The 13,572-nt window shown below is 48.6% G+C and overlaps 1 protein-coding gene across 4 annotated transcripts in view; it reads left to right on the top strand.

The window, feature by feature from the left end:
- Positions 1 to 13,572, top strand: part of ENOX2 (ecto-NOX disulfide-thiol exchanger 2) — a 305,006-nt gene that overhangs the window by 16,842 nt on the left and 274,592 nt on the right. The gene's annotated exons all lie outside the window — the stretch shown is intronic.

Here is a 13,572-nt window from a genome sequence, read left to right on the forward strand (position 1 = left end):
TAATCCTTGTTACTCCTAGGACAGAGTCTAAACTCTTGAGCTTGGCGTTCAAGGACTTTTTTGATTCGGGCCCAATCTCTCTTTCTTTGCACAGTTCCGCCGCTTCCATTGTCATCAATCATGTAGTCAACAGGCCTTTTATTAAATTCTGTGCTAACATTAAGGATGCCCCCCAAAAAAAAAGGCAGAAAAGGCTGGAGTTGGGGAGAGCTAGATTCAAATTTGATGGACCTAGGTTCAAACTTTTGGTAAGCTTTGTGTCCCTGGATAAGTCATTTCACTGCCCACTTCAGTTTTCTTATCTGTAAAGTGGGGATAATAATAGTACCTACCTTTGTGGGTTGTTGGCAAGGTCAAGTGAGATAAGATTTGTTAAGTGCTTTACAAACCTAAAAGGGCCATATAAATGTCGGCTGTTGTTTGTTTAAAATCTCCCCTGCTGTCAAGGAGCTTACATCCAGATGAGGGAGGCGTGTAAATAGCTAGCTACTTATGTGCACATGTGACACCTTCCAAGCAGAAGGTGATGGTCTGTAAGGGGAAGGCAGGGAGATGAGGTAAGGTCTGCCAAGGTGAGATTTGACATGAGTCTTGAAGGAAGCTAGAGGAGCCAGGGGGCAGAGGCGAGGACGGAGAATATTGCAGGTGTGGGTGGTGGCCTCCAGGACAAAGATATGGAACCTGGATGTGAGTGTTGGATCTGGAGAACTAGGGAGAGGCCAGCGGAACTGGCTCCGAGGGAACCATGGGAGCCGTGAGAGGGGGCCAGACTGGAAACAAGTATAAGTGCCAAATGGAGGACTTGATCTTTGCTCCCGGAGGCAAGCTTGGGTCGGGGCCAGGGCTGCACTTTAGACAAATCTCTTTGGCAACACAGTGGAGATTGCCTTGGAGTGGGGAGAGACTTGAGGCAGGGACGCCCATTAGAAGACTATTTCTGGAGTCCAGGTGAGAGGTAATAGGGGTCCGAACGTATCCCTGAGCTGTTGTGAAGGGAAAAATATCAAGACTTGGCCATGGATAGGATGGGTAGGTTTGGGGGGAGGGAGAGCTGGAGGTCCATGGAGAGTCCTGGAGATTGGCCACAGAACGGCAGGAGAGGACCAGGGAGAAGGTGGGTTTGGCCCATAGAGTGTGTGAAGAGAACAAGTATAAAGGTAGATCAGAGGAAGGTCGTGAAGGACTTGAAATGGCCAACAGTTTCCTTTTATCCCAGAAGTAAAAGGAAGCCACTGGAGTTTACTGACAAGGTGTTGACATAATCGGGCCTGGGTTTTAAACAAATCACTCTGGCATCTGTGTGGAGGATGGAGGGAAGGCCCATCGGGAGACCCACGCCCAGTGGTCCTGGAAAGGGGTGGGAGCACTTGACTCAGAGTGATGGCTAAGAGCAGGGGCAAGGGAAATGACAAGGTTTGTAGCTGATTGGATGGGTTGGGGGAGAGCGAGTAGTCAGGGATGATAACAAAATTTTAGAGCTGGGCAACTTGGAAACAATGGTGTCCTTGGCAGAAAATGGGAAGGGGTTTAAGTGCAAGGTAATAAGTCTTATTTTGGCCATCTCGGGTTTGAGATGACTATAGGGATGCCTGGTAGCCCTTGGAGGTACAGGCCCGGAGCCCAGCTAACGACTTGCATAAAGTCCAGTCTAAGGTGGTGAGCCACGGAGGGCAGGGCAGGGCAAGTGGGGAGCAGCCTTCTAGTCTTGTGCATCTCTCTAGGTCCCCACACAGCCTGGGGCACACCTGCTTCTGCTTAATATTTCTCTGGTAGGAGGGGGACTTTTTGTCTCCCCCCTCAGTAACACAGCTCTTTGCTGGAAGTGGAGGCCCAAAGGGCAGCCTCGGGGGGAGGGCACGCTGGTGTCTGCAAAGGGCAGGGGAGAATTGGGAAGGGAGGCTAGGCAGAACATTTTGCTCTTTGAATTCAGGGGAATCATCCAATTTCTGTGTGTTTGCTCTGTGGTTAAGCCCTGTTCTATGTGTGTCTTGGATCTGTTTGGGCAGAGAACACGTGTGTCTTTGATTAACCTTTGGTTTGCTCCTCTGCTGCACAGAACCCAGTCCCCCCTTCACCCCCCCCCCCAGCAGCTGAGCCCAGGCTGGGCTATAGCACAGGCCCCGGGGCTGTGGGAGGGAAGGCCTGAGGGGAGCCCCCTAGCCAAGTGAGAGCCATGGAGGAGACTCCCTATCAGGTGCTTCCTCAGTTACCCCATCCTTGCATCAGAGCAGGCTTTGGGCTGTCAGGGGTCTGACTCCTTAGCAGAGCGCATGACAAGTCTTCTTGCTACTATCAGACGCCAGCAATTAATATGTCCAAGTGGCAGCGGGTGCCTTATGAATATGTTAATGTACCACATGACAGCTGTCTAAACTTGGGGGGGGGATGGGGATAGGCCAGGGCCCCCAGAAACCCTTGCCAGACTAACTCTGATAAAGCAGTGAGATGGGGCGGAAGACGCTTGGTGTGGGATTCAGGCAACGTGACTTTGAGGCCCAGCTCCAACACTTAGCCGTGTGACTGTGGGCAAGTCAGTGGCCCTCTCTGAGCCCCATCATGGGCTGTTTAAATGAGGATAGCCATTTGGAATGTTGTTTATTTTATGACTTATGAAGAAGTCGCTCTATAAGCTTCTGGAAAGAGAGGCAGTGATGGTTGTTCCTGAAGCTGTTCCTGCTGAGCCTGAGGCTCCTTTCTCCTCCACACTAAGCTTGCCTACTTTTTCTCCGCCCATGGGCAGAAGGAAGCCAGATGGTGTTTTTAAAAGGCAACGAGGGGAGGAATTGAGATCCGGACTGGACTTAGAAGCTTATTGTTAAAGGAAGTCCCGGATGAGGGAACCCCTTCCAATAGTGTCATTTTCAGGCTCCGGAGTAGCCTCCACAGCCCTGAGAGATGAAGGGTCACACTTTCATGGCAAAGGTGTGACTCCCTGGCCAGGATGCCATGCTGCCTGCTTACGGTTGAGTCAAGTCTCCTTCCCAACATGAAGTCCGTAGACTACAACTTATGCTATATATGTGATGTTTGTACATAGATGTTTATATGTTTCCTATCCTCTCCTATTAGATTGTAAGAACCTTGAGTACAAGGACTTTTTTTTCTTTCTTTTTCTCTTCATCCTTGGGCACAGTGCCTAGTACCTAGTAGGAGCTTAATAAATGCTTGTTGACTTGACTCCTACTTGGCACCCCATAGGAGATTAATAAAGGCTTGTTGACTTGACTCCTACTTGCTGATCCTCATAATCTACAGTCAATCTCCTGACTCCTTGCATTTGCATTGACTGCCCCACTCCCGAACCTGTCATTTATGAGATGCTCCCATTCTTCACTCCAGGCTCTTTGCTTCCCTAGCTTCCTTTAAGACTCGCCTTCTCCAGAAGGCCCTTCCCAGGCCCCCAACTGCTAGTGCCTTCCCCTTTGAGATTGCCTTCCATCTCTTCATTCTCTGTTACACATACCAAGTTCTTTCCATGCCGTGAGCGTCCCCCCCCCCCGCACTTAGCATGTTGCTGGGCACACAGGAAATGTTCGTTGACTATTAACCGTCTGACTCGGACCAGCCTCTGGTTGATCAGGCCCGACGGTTGGGCGCAGAACGATTATAATTGCCTTTGAATAGATATTAAAAAGACCGACTTTTGGACAAAGGGGTTTGCTACATAAGAGTTAATAATTGTTTTTTGTCCATACTCGGAAGTCTTGTGATTTCTTGGGTGTGGCCATTGCCTTGTACAAACATTGAAGCTGCTGGGGCAGTGAAAAGAGTGCTGGACTGGGAGGGAGGAAAGCCCGGGTACAAAGCTTGTGTCTCTCACTAACCACATGATCCCGGGCAAATCCCTTCATCTCTCCGGGCCTCAGTTTTCTGTCTCTAAACTGGGACTGATAGTCATAGTGCTGGCCTCCCCTAATCGTTGAAAGGGAAACTGAGTCTTAGAGAGGAGATGGTCACATAGCTACAGAGAGCATTGGCCCCAGACCACATGGCTGGTCCCTCACAGAGATGGGTCTAGAGACTCCTTTCTTCTTGTCACACAGCCTCGGTCAGGGGCTCCCGGTTTGGTTCATATTGCTAGAGGCAGTATGATACAGTGGCTAGAGCAATGTACTTAGAACCAGAAGATCTGCCATTTACTATCTGGCTGACCTCAGACAAGTCTCTTCCGGACTTCAGCCTCAGTTTCCTCATCTGTCAAATAAAGGAGTTAGACCAAATGTTACAGCTAGATGACTAGATGGTCCTAACTCTCCATCTAGGCTCTTGCTGTATATAGCCTCAGACAGCTGCCTTTCCTTCCTTGGGCCTCATTTTCCATTTCTGTAGAAACAAGAGATGGGATAAATGATCTTAGAGGGCCCTAGAAGCTTAGGATCTCCGACCCTCTGGGATTTTAGTCTCTTGGACTCAAAAGACTGGTGCCTGACCAAGGGAGATTCATTTGCATAGATCAGTCAGGTTGGATGATGGTTTCTGGGAAGGCACTGGCAGCTCCGTGCTTGGGTTTGGCTGCCCGCAATCAGGATAATGGAGACATTGCAGCGTTGTGTTTTTACCCAGGATGCTCGGATGCTTTTCTTTCAGCGCTTGCTAATCTGTCTAGAAGCTGCTGCTTCCATCTCCCACTGCCTCATGGGACATTGTGGCAGTCGTGTTTGCCATCTGAGCCTCTTCTTGCTTTGGAAAAAAAGAAGGCAACAACAAAGCCTTCAGTTTTGGTCCTTTTTTCTGTAGTTTGAATGATCCTTCTGAGGAAACTTGGGAAAAATTGAAATTTGGCCCTTGGATTTGCTCCTTTCCTGTCAATGGGAGTTTGTCTTCCCCGACTTTCCTCCTCTGCTCTGCTTCCTGGGTTTATCCCCTTTGTCTATGGCAGAGAGAAGCAGTGAGGGCCTCTGGGCAAATGGCTCAACTTCTCCAGAGAGGACTATTAGTCGGTCAGCAAGCACCTACTGCCCTCTGGGAGTTTAGTTCTACTGGGAGGATGCAACATATTCACAGATAAGTGGAGTATAGTGTACACCCAAAATAAAGCACCAGCAGCGGGGGGTCGGGGCAGGGGTGGGGGGTTGGGGTGGGGAACAAGCTTGAAAGATCTGGGCAAAAGCACAGAGGGAGGAAATTGCAGTGTATATGGGGCACAGTAAGTAGGCACATGTGTCTGGGATGTGGCACACTTGATGGGGCAGAATAAGAGCGTATACTTGTGTCACAAGAACTCTAGGAAGTGGGTATGGAAAGTACCGCTTGCCCCATTAGGTAAAGGAGGAGACTGAGTCTCAGAGAGGTGTTACTTGCTCAGGGTCTCCCAGCTAGTGAAATAGGAGAACTGAGCCTTGAATCTGGGTCTTCTGGCTCCAGTCTCAGTACAGAAAAATATTCTCTAAGACAAGCAGCAAGGGAGCCAGTTTGGCAGGACCCAAAGTGTCCTTTGGAGTAGGACCTGGAAGAGCCTGAAATAACAACAATGATATTAACAGCTTCCTGTTATTCCTAGAGCACTTTTTAAGGCTTGCAAAATATTTTACACATATTATCTCTTGTGATCCTCACATTAACCCTGGGAGGCAGGTGCTCTTAGTAGCTCCCTTTTGCTGATGGGGAAACTGAGGCAGGCAGTGATACCACTCTAAGGCACGATCCCTAACTCAGAGCATCCTCCCTCTGACACTGCACTTTGTCACTTAGCTGCCTTCCAAGCTCCTCTCTTATTCTAAAGGCAGTGGGGAGCCAATGGAACCTTTGGAGCAGAGAAGAGGCTTTCAAATGCTTTCAGGATTAGAAGTATCTGGGCATTGGCCGTTTAGTTTGCTGAGTCACACAATGGGATTTCAGAGGAGAGAAAAGGACCCAGACCCTTAAGGTTTCTTCTTCCTCTACTTCTGTGATAATAAAAGAAAGAAGGCAGCCTAGCAGTGGGAAGAGGCCTGGGTCCTCAATTTGGAGGCAGGCTCTGTGGCTAATTAGGCAGAGGACCTTGGGCGACCCACTTCCCTTCTCTAGGACTCAATTTTCAGATCTGTAAAATGAAAGGGTTGGATTGGAGGATTTCCAAGACACTCTCTGGGCAGCTAGGCGGCACAGTGGATAGTGTGCCGAGCCTGGAGTTGGGAAGATTCCTTTTCCTGAATTCAAATCTGACTTCAGACATTTATTGAGCACACGGACCCTGGAAAAGTCCCTTTACCCTATTTGCCTCAGTTTCCTCATCTGTAAAATGAGCTGGTGAGGGATACTCCAGTTTTTCCACCAAGAAAACCCAAAAGGGGTCACGAAGAGTCAGAGATGACTGAAAGAAACTAAACAACAGGGGACCCTCTCTAGCTCCAAGTCCTATAGTTCTAGAAACCCCTGAAGAACTTGTAGTACAGAGATATGCCCATCACTGGAATTCTGGCCATCGTTGATGAATTCACTGGCTGTGGCAGCCCCCTAAAACTAAGAGAAACAGAAAAAGTCTGAGTCCTTTGCTCCTATCCTTGCCTTTCCATGGTGAATGATGGCAGTATCTGAATGGTTGCAAAGGCAGCCCAATGGGTCAAGCCTCATATTACCTCTAGACCAGGAGACCTTGCAGACTTGGGGGCCCGTGGACACATTGCAAGGAGTCCCTGAACCCAAATGAGAAAACAGTGACAACTTTGTTTTTTGAATTACCCCAAATCAAAGGGTAACACTTGTGTCAATTCTTTCCCAAATGGGATTCTGAGTAGGGCTCCCTGGGTTTTGCCAGACTGCCGGAAGGGCCCAGGCTCGGAACCTTTCCTCTTGGTCATTCTGAACATCCACAGCTGTAGGAGTTTTCTATGGGAGCTCTTTGTCTATTGGCAGACACACTCTTTGATGAAGGGAAATCCATTCAATATTGCTGTTCTTGAGATAAATGAGACTAACAGACAAAGGGAAGTAGCTGCTAATGGCAACATGGCTCCCAGACCGTTCTTGGGGAGGCCGACCGAGGAGGGGCCGGGTCTGGCTTCCTCGTGAGCCCAAAGGTGCAGAGCTACACAATCTTATTGGCTATAATGCGAACAAGAATCGTAAGTCAGATTTCTCCTCTAGCTCAAGACAGCAGTGTTTACTTAGTTACCGAGTGCCTAGAGTGTGCTCCTTCCTCACCTCTTTCTCAGAATTCCTCATCTCCTTCCAGACTGGTCTCTCCTCCCCCCTTACCCCAGCTCCACCTCCTTGGAAAGTGTTTTTTTTTTTTTTAGCTCTTTCTCCCCTCTCTGACTATGTGTTTACTCTGTATAGACATATTTATATGCGGTTTTTTTCCCCATGGAATATAAGCGATTTCATCTTTGTCTTGGTATTCTCAGGACTGAGCCTGCCACATCAAAGGGGCTTAATCTAGTGCTTGTTGATTTTGTTGATGAAGGCAGAGGCGCAGAGGTTTAAAGACCTGTTCAAGATCATGTAGCTAATCAGTGTCAGAAGCAGGATGTGAGACTCTCGCCCCTGTCCCTTTACCGTTTACAAAGTACATTTGCAGCCATGTTCTCCTTTGGTTCTTCCCAGCAACCGTGAGAGATGGGCAGTTCAAGTAGTCTTATCTCCATTTAATAGATTGGGAAGCTGAGGGGCAGACAGATAACTTCCCCAGAGTCACAAAGCTGGTAAATGTTGTTGTTGAGTTGCATCCGACTCTTCGTGAGCCCATTTGCGGCTTTCTTGGGAAAGATACTGGAGTGCTTTGCCATTTCCTTCTCCAGCTCATTTTACAGATGAGAGAACTGAGGCACGCAGGGTTAAGGGACGTAGCCCTCCAATACTGTCCTGGGCTTTTAGTAGAGTGGTTTGCCATTTTCTTCTCCACTGGATTAAGTCACATAGCTAGTAAGTGTCGGAGGTCACGCTTGAGCTGGCTCCAAGCCCAGTGTTCTACCTACGTCTGGAATGGTTCCTGATGCCTCAGTATGCCGACCGAGCACGGGGCTTTTTCTTTTACGTCATAGCCACCTACCCTCCTCTTCAAGGAGAAAGTGGGGGTGGAACAGTTGGAGAAAAGACCACAATAGCATGGGAGGACTTCAGCATATCTCTGTGGGAACCAATCAAGTACTATTCCTTTATATTTGGAATACTTTGGACCTCCAGTCTCTGTATATTTTTGAAAAGAAGGACCTGATTGCTGTCAGATTGTAGTCCCTGAATTCTCTGGGATTTATATTCCCCCCATCATGCCACTGTTTTTCCATATATGTTCCTGGGACTTTTCAGGGGTAGCAGTGAGCCTCCTTAAGTGCCAGGGGGCAGTTGTTGTTCCTAGCCATAGGAGGGGGGCTGACTACTTGCTAGAGGCCACAGATGGCACTCTACGAGGCCAAGGGGATTTGACATGCGATCCTGCTCTTGTAGCCCCCACCACTGCTGTTGGCCACTTCCAAGTTGGCCTGTGGATCCAGATCCACACTTAGGTAACCGCGGTGCAGATGGAAAGTGGGGCGTGTGGGGCTTGGCCGGGACCAGTGGTCCTGAAGCACTGCCTGGATCACTCAGTGCCCCAGGTGTGCCCTCCCCAGGAGTTCATGTGCTAAAATTGTGTCCCAGCTCAGGCCAGCTGGTCACTGTATATATAGTATCAAGGCAGCCTGGGGCCACACAAAACATGGCTTTGACTTTTTCTTTAAACTCCTGACTTGAGATCCAGTAAATCAGAGCCAGAGTCTTTTTGATAGGCAGCAAAACGCGATGGAATACCTGGGCAAAGTTAATGTACTAAAGAGGGCCGAGCTGGCCATAAAGATAAGATCCCTGGCGGGAGGGCTCACATTTATCACTTAGTGGGTGGAGGACCCAACATCTCCATAAGCAAATGCTGAGGCTTTCTGGAAATGGTGCAAGTGGACGGTAACAGCGGTTTTGCTTACTCGTCACTCCCTTTGACCTCGCATGCTGTAGCATTCTGCCTCTCGAAGACTTGAAGCCACCAGCTGAAAGGGGTGATGTACGTATTGTCCCATTTTATGGAGGAGGAGAGTAAGTCCCAGGGAGACTCGTCTTAGGATTTCAGAGTCGGAGTCCCATGCTTTTTCTGCCTTATCGTGGCCAGCCTGTGTGACCATATTTTTGAAATTCTGTATTCCCTTCTTCTCTCACCCACACCCCTTCCGCACATTGCCAATTCTGCCTTTGTTAAAGGGATCTTCGGTGTTATTTCACAGTCTGAGGAACAGACATAGTGATTTAAAGTATACAAAGAGCTTTCACGCGCATTTTCATGTTTTGGAGCACAGTGTCAAGAGCTGAAAAGGCATCTCGGGCTTCTTCTGGAACAGTCCTCTGATTTTATACATAAGAAAACTGAGGACACAGAGGGGAGGAAACTGACTTATCCAAGACCACAGAGCTAATACAAATAAAAGAACTTAGACTCGAATCCAGAGCTCCGACCTCCTCATTCCTTGCTTTTTTTTTTTTTAAACCACATCCTGTTGTTTCATTTTTGTATAGAACCCTAGATCTAGAGCTAGAATAGAACATCAGTGATGATGGCTAGAAGCCATCAAAACTAACTCCTTTTTACATATGAGGAAACTGAGGTACAGAGAGGTTATTCGAGTTGCTTCTTTAACATCTCTTCGTATCTGCTACTTTCTGTTTTGAAAAATCTCCCATGGTCGGAGTGCCAGGAAGGCCAGATGCTTGGGGAATGGTCCTTTGGTCCCAGACTGTGCCAAGCTGAGAAGCTGGTAGGAAACATGCTATTATCTCTGGCTAGCAAATTAGGAAACGGAGTCACTGATTGTCAAGTGCCTCACTGAAGGACCCCCGGAGAGCCAGAGAGTTAAGGGTAGGAGGACGGGAGAACGGGAGAACGGAGATGGCTGAGCTTTTCACCTTGAGTTTTGGGGATTTGCTTTATGGGTGCTGAGATTTTTCCTCTGCTTTTAAACATATGCATGACCAGTGTGAGCTACTCACTGTAGGGATGAGAAGCGTACCCGGGGAACAGCTCTGGGGCTGAAAAGTTGGCCCACGATAATTAGCAGCTCACCTTTTTATTTGGAGGTGCCAAGTCCAATCAATTTTAATATCTTTATAGTCCCCCCTCCTTTTTTTTTTTTTTTGTTTTAGCCTTTTAAGTAGAATTCTTCGGGGAAAATCAACAAATTTTCTTTCTGCGTGTTGCTTTCTCAAGAACAAAGGTGGCCGGGGGACAGAAGGAAGAGGAGGGGTCACTTTACCCGCCTGCCCTGGGAGTGTGGGCAAGCCTGATTTTTGTTTGGGGCTGGGAGCTAAGATTTCTTCCAAGGCATGCAAATCGGGAAGTTCTGATTTGTCAACTGCAGCCTGTTTCTTTAGGCACTGATGTATGAAATCCCTTACGAATTCTCCGATGAACACACTGCTAATTGCATCTCCACCTGCTCTCCAGCCTCCTCCCCCCTCCTCCCCCCCACTCCCGAGGCAGCCTATAAATGTCCGTCTTTTGGAGATGGATGGTGACACATGCAGGATCAGCGATTCATAAAAGCTCGTTCCAGCCCTTGTCTTCAAGGCTCCTGGATTTCCCCCTGACTGCTTTTGTGTAAGTGTAGTAGAAGTGGCGTCAGAATCCACCACCCTTCTTTCTCTTGCTCGATCGAGCTCAGTAGCTCGGCTGGATCGAGGCTCAACAGAAGCATCGGCTCCGAGCTGAATTGTGGTGGTGGTAGGGGTGTGTATCCGTGTCTGTGTGTACATTGGGGCGCGTGTGTACACACGTGTGCTTGTGGTAGGGGTTTAGGGTGCTTCTGGCTCTTCTTTTGGTGGGGGGAGCAGGCTAGCTGGCCAGAGGATCTGCTGTGGACTAGTTTCCCCGAAGATCGAGGCGATGTTCCTGGTTCAGTATACAGGTACAGTATGTGCTCTTGATTTTGCCAAAATATTCCCATTTTTCCCCAGTGGGCATCCCTCCTTTCTTTGCTCCAGGTGACCTGGACCGAAGGGTAAATGTTAGGGTTATAACGATCTGGTCCCAGTTGCTGCATAAAGCTTGCTCGTCCGTGGCCACGGCATTCGGAACAGATGCCTTGTTTAAATTCTGGGTTTCTGGTGGCATTCCCCCCCCCCGGTACCTTAATTGTGCACGCTTCTCTGCCGTAGTCTTGTATTGAATTTCTCCCGTCTTACAGCCGCAACTGGTAGTAGTAGGTGGTACCCTGAGAAGTTTGCACAAAAGCCTCGATGCTTCGGCATCCAAAGGTGATGCCGAAGCACTTCTGGCTGTCGGGTTTGTTTTATTTCTTCTTTGGTTTTCTAACTCCTTGTGTTTGCTAATTGATTGCTATAAATGTGGAATACATTTTCGAGCAGATGAACTTGGAACCGGAACAACTCCGGAACACATCTGTAGCATAGATTTATTTCTCTCTCCTCCTGAAACACGAGAAGAAAGGTTGGCTTTGGTGTTGTGATGGGGAGAAGGCTGGGCTTTGGGGCAGAAGACTCGGTTTATTATTGTGTGGGCAGGGCCTATCGCCATCAGGGCCTCAGTTTCCCCTGTGTGAAATGAGGTGGTTGGGCTGGTTGCTTTCCAAGTTTCCTTTCCAACTAAGTTCAAGGAGTCTTGCGGTGAGAGCAGAAAGTGAATAGCCCCGAACTTTATGCTTTGACATATGTGGTGGGTGTATCCCTACGTAGCTCTGTTTTTTTTTTCCAAGCTTCTAGGGACCAGGTGGTCTTTAGAAGTAGAGAACCCAAAGCTTCTTTGGAAGAACATTTAGTACTTTAAAAGACTCAAAGGATTTGTGGGGTCCCTTTCTCCCCAAGGGAGGGCCAGCAAGTTTGGTTTTCTAGATGTTCAGTCCTTATCCCCAGCTGTTTGGATGATTTTAATATCTTTTATTCTATAGGAACTGTTTACCCCCCTCCCACCCCTCCCACCTCTTCTTGTCTCCTAAGGCTCAAATATTGCATTCATAGCTTAAGAGCTCCCAGATCACTTTCTGTTTGGATGACTGACTTGATGGGTGATTTCCCTCCTCATTAATTGGACAGCATGCGGGTGATGTGGAGAGGAGTTTGACTGACAATATTTCAAGGTTACTCTTAAGAGCCTACAGTGAACCCCAGCGCCTGGACCAGCAGCTGCTGAGTGGAATTGTATGCAATTAAAGTGACAGTGGGACTGTGTCGCCTCCGGCACAGTCAATTGGTTTGAATTTACAGCACTGGTTTGGTCGTTGGCCATCGGTTGCCTTGTTTTGCCAAGTATTAGAGAATCTTGCTGGTTAGATGCTGGGGCCGGGGAGTGGGTGTCGCCTTATTTTTTTCCTCACTTAACTCTACAAAAGCCACCTGTACTTTTTAATGTGAGAGGCTACTGAGGGTTTTGTGCTCTTTTAAAAGAAGTGTTTCCTTCTCAACCCCCCTTCCCACCCCTTCCCCCAAATAAAGAGATAAAACCTAAATGAACACATTGTCCAGGACAACATGTTTATGGTTTTTTATGTGGGTGTGTTCTTGATCTGTGTTCTTAATGGCGAGATTGCAAATGTTGATAGTTTTACTTCTGCTGCTGGAAAAGGGAAAAGCAGTGCCATGCAGTACATAGAAGGCATGGAAAAAAGGGAGAGGAGTGGTTATCAGAATATGTGCATGTGTGTCTATGTGCATGTGTGAGAGACAGAGGGGCAGAAGTAGGGAGGGAGGGAGAGAACAGAGAGAGAAGGAGGGAGGGAGAGAACAGAGAGAGAAGGAGGGAGGGAGAGAGCAGAGGGAGAGAAGGAGGGAGGGAGAGAGCAGAGAGAGAGAAGGAGGGAGGGAGAGAGCAGAGAGAGAGAGAAGGAGGGAGGAGAGAGCAGAGAGAGAGAGAAGGAGGGAGGAGAGAGCAGAGAGAGAGAGAAGGAGGGAGGGAGAGAGCAGAGAGAGAGAGAAGGAGGGAGGGAGAGAGCAGAGAGAGAGAGAAGGAGGGAGGGAGAGAGCAGAGAGAGAGAGAAGGAGGGAGGGAGAGAGCAGAGAGAGAGAGAAGGAGGGAGGGAAGAGCAGAGAGAGAGAAGGAGGGAGGGAGAGAGCAGAGGGAGAGGGAGGGAGAGAGCAGAGAGAGAAGGAGGGAGGGGGGAGCAGAGGGAGAGGGGGAAAGGGGGGAGCAGAGGTAAAGGGGGAAGGGGGGAACAGAGAGAGAGGGGGGGAAGGGGGGAGCAGAGAGAGAGGGAGGGAGAGAGCAGAGAGAGAGAGGGGGGGAAGGGGGGAGCAGAGAGAGAGAGAGGGAGGGGGGAGCAGAGAGAGAGGGGAAGAAGACAGTGGTCATAGGCTCTGGGTTTGAATTCTATTGCTTGCATACTGCCTGTGACCTGGAGGGCTCCATCAGTTGATTTTTGGGAGCCTCCCTTCTTCATGTGTATCTCTGAGATACTTTCCAACTCTAAACCTATGTTCCTATAAAAATAAAAATGGGACATGCTTGTAAGACCTCTTTAAAAGAAGCCCTGTGTTCAGATCATGCTACTGACACAGACTGGCTACTTGATTTCTGCCTCAATGCAAGTCTAAAAGGAAATGCCCCAATCTGCATTGATAGAAAGGATTTCCACAGTGGGAATTCCCTATATGGAGGAAATCACTGGTTTGGGTAAAAAACAA

The sequence above is a fragment of the Antechinus flavipes genome, chromosome X (genome assembly GCF_016432865.1).
Source record: "Antechinus flavipes isolate AdamAnt ecotype Samford, QLD, Australia chromosome X, AdamAnt_v2, whole genome shotgun sequence".
Taxonomy (NCBI): Eukaryota; Metazoa; Chordata; class Mammalia; order Dasyuromorphia; family Dasyuridae; genus Antechinus; species Antechinus flavipes.